Source organism: Octodon degus, unplaced genomic scaffold, assembly GCF_000260255.1.
Source record: "Octodon degus isolate 3935 unplaced genomic scaffold, OctDeg1.0 scaffold00036, whole genome shotgun sequence".
Lineage (NCBI taxonomy): Eukaryota > Metazoa > Chordata > Mammalia > Rodentia > Octodontidae > Octodon > Octodon degus.
Genome location: NW_004524612.1, coordinates 11193220 through 11196950, shown reverse-complemented (window position 1 = coordinate 11196950; position 3731 = coordinate 11193220).

Below are 3731 nucleotides of genomic sequence, written 5' to 3'. Positions count from 1 at the left end.
GGCAGTCTTCTCTATTGACAGTTCTTATTTCTCTGTTCATTAAACCAGGCTTTTCCTTTCATGCTTTGAATATATTTCCCCTCAATTATTTGAAAATGTTTTCTCATAGCTGATGGAAATCCTTTTCCTACGCTGCACGATATTAGGGCCATCTCAGGTTGCTTACTATTGACTGATTTTTCTTAACTATAATTTCTTGCCTGTTGGTTTTTGACTGAATAGTGGTTACTTTGAATGATACACTGCAGGATTGCATGTTCTCCCTCTTAGTCCTTATTTAGCAGGCAGGCGGACTACCTGCTGATCAAGTGGACTCTCGGGTTTGTATTTTGTTACAACATCCATGGAAAGCCCAAGCCCCTCCACCTTGATGACTGAAACTCAAATCTCCAAATTCTCCCACTCCTGGGATTTGTCAGGGTTAAGCGTGTAGGCTTTGCTACTGCAGGGCTGGAGAGGGGGCTTTCTTAGAGCATGCATTGACTGTCAACGTGTATCCTGCTATTCCAGAGTTTTAAAAATAAAAGTTTATTGGAACCCAGCTAAATTCATTATGTATTGTCTCTGGCTGAGTTCGTGCTGCAGTGGCAAACGTGAGGAGTTCTCATCCAGACCACATGACCTGCGCAGACAAACATGTTCACTGTCTTGCTTTTTCTTAGGTTTGCTGAGGCCTGCTTTAGAGGGTGGTCATTGTTTCTAAAGCAAAGCCTTTTTGATGTCTTAGGTGAATTTCAGGGACATTAAAAAGAGTTGAGCCTTCTCTGTTCTTTTGGGGTCAGCGTTTAGCACCTAGGTACCGCTTTCTCTCAGTACTGGAGCCATCTGTAGTATAGGTCAATCCCATCCTCTTACTGGCTGCTCTCCGATGAGCTCCGAGTCATCTCTTCCTGCCCATTTCCAGCTGCCCAGCGTTCAGTCTTACTCTGATTCTGGGTTTGCTTCTCTGCATAGCTCCCTTCTCCTTCTCTCCAGTGCCCTGCACTGCAGATTCAGCTATTTCACAGTTGTTAGTTTTTCTCCATCTACTCAGCTTAGCTTTCAGGCCCTGCTTGGACTTTAGCTCTTTCTGCTATAGTTGGAGAATTTTCCTTGGTTAGGGTGCTGCATGATTTTGGGACTCATCCTGCAAATTTTCTTATCTTAGGAATAACAGTCTTGGGTTTCTCATTGTCCACAGTGGTGCCCAGTTTTATAGGCTTTACAGCTGGAGGTCACCTGCAGCAGACGGTAACTGTAGAGGCAGGGTCTAGTAGCAGTTATTCCATCATGATTAGAAATATAAATCCCTCCAGTTCCATTTAAAGCCTCATCAGCCTCTTGGCAGATGGTATCTTTCAGAGCCCATTGCTCAAGTTCTCATTTCTCCTCCAGTGCCCAGCTCAATGTGTCTTTCCTTCTTCAGAAAGGGTAGGGTAGGGTCTCTCAGGAATTTGCTAGTGATGTTCTATTTTCTCTCCCAGGGATATCTACAGGTCATAGCCCATCTACAGAACCATTGACCTGCATCCCCTGCATGCAGTGGCTCATGCAGCCCCTTCTCATTCTGGTACCCAGCTCCTCCCACTGCCTTTTGTTTTCTGAGGTCATTCAGGACAAGGGTCACATGGTTTTCATTGTTCTGAGGTTTTAGAAGAATGCAATACAACAATAAATTGTACCAACATTAATATGAATGCGCATTTCCTTGTACAGGATAATGACTGGCTGCAGGTTTGTGTGCAACATAATCCAGCAGATTCTCTTCATAACAAGGGAAAGGCAAACAGTAGTCTTCATTTGCTGAGACATAAGGATGTGTCAAGTGCTCTTCTAGGCATTTTTTTCATATATGATATCATTTATTTCTTGCTGCAATCTTAAAGAAATGATTTTATTAATCTTTATTTTGAATAAATGCAAGCTCCTAGTCATGCTAGCTCACAGAAGTCCGTGGTGAAATCCTGACCCCGGATAGATCTTGTGACTGGGGAACACTTGCAGGCATTAGACGGCCTGACCAAAGAAAGCGCTCTCCCACAGCACAACGTACAGGGCTGTGAACCTATTTTTCAACTCATCTTTAAAGTCTGTCCTCGGTTAAACTGGCTGCTGCATAAAAATGTTGACGAAGGAAAACTTGCATATGGTATGATTTTTCCTAGATGAAATTTGCTGCAGGTCTGGGAAGGGGACTTCCTGAGAGAGTGTGTTGACGTTCCTGCCTATCCTTCTACTCCACATTTTTAAAAATAAAAGTTGACTGGAATGCAGCACTATCCATTTGTGTATCGGCTATGGCTGACTTTGTGCTGCCATCTACAGTGGCGGTTTGGGCCATGTGACCTGCACAGGCCAATATACTTACTATCTTGCTTACTGGAAGGTTTGCTGACCTACTTAGGAATGAAGAAGTCTAGACTGGAAACACAAGTTGTGTTAGTTTAAGAAAACAAATTTTCAGTTACCTTCCTTTAATCCTTCAACTTTACTGTTAGTTTTCAGTACCTAATAACTACATCCTCATGGGGAGCTGGTACATGTGATGACACATTTTAATTCATTTTAAATCCTCTTCTCATTCCCTCTGTCCTCCTTCCCTTTCTTGGTCATCTTCCCTTTTACAGAAGGTCTATCTGCCCGTTTCCTGTTATCTAGCTTTCATTTTGCTCCTTATTTTTAGTTTGAGTTTCTGATATAGGAGAATCATGCCATATATAAGCTTGTGCGTCCAATTTCTTGCGCTTTGCATTCCCAAAGTGCATTGGTTGTCCTACTAACGACTCAGGTTTATCCTCCAGTAAGTGCTTCTGACTGCCTCTGTGCTACGTGCTCTGATCTCATGAGATACGTGTTATTGCCATGCCCCATTTTCAGGTTCAAACAACAAAGTTCGGGAAGGCGAGGTCACCTGCAGCAGACGGTAACTGTAGAGGCAGGGTCTGCACACACTGTAAGACTCCAGCCTGTGCTTCCTATCCTGATGCTCACCACTAACTCCATGTTGGCAGTGAACAGCTTTGATTCCACGATGCCAGAATTCCAAATAAGTCCGCATCATTTTGTCCTCTTAACCTCTGTGACGGCAGCTCTTTTCCCAGATAATGAAGAGGCTTTCAAGTAAGTTGGCTCAAATCTAGATCTTACCCAAATTCAGACCCTAATACTCTTTATAGATGAAGAAAGCCATGCTTACGTTGCCAAGGCTGTGAGGGTAAAAGCCCAGGAGAGGTGGCCAGATGTTCGTTAGCCACATGATCACAGTGATCAACAACAGCCTGCACATGCCAGGGAGGGCCTCTATTTAATTTTATCTGGTAGTGGGGTGTACGACCCAGCTCTCAAATAAAACCTTCATGTGATTGTGGGACAAGGCTACCTAATCTCTCAAGAATAAAGATAATGCAGCCAACCACAGCTAAGACAGTAGTGGACCCCTCTAAAATTTTGAGGTAAATAACAGGAATGTTACAGAGACGTGCAAATAAGTACACAAAGGAAAAGTCTAAAGTCAGTTGTCAATGTTTGATAAGAAAAGCAGAAAAAAAAAAAAAAAACCCAAAACCCTGTTTGCTAGAATAAAGGAGGGCTTTAGGCCACTGGAGAGTGAGTCTTATTCCAACAAGAAGATATTTATCTAGAGTTCTGTTCAATCCACAGGTGAAAAGTGGGAGGAAGTCCCCACAGCCCAGGAGAACAAGTGAACACGGAGAAACGGGCTAGAAGACTGGCTGTCCCCTCTCGGACCCGGG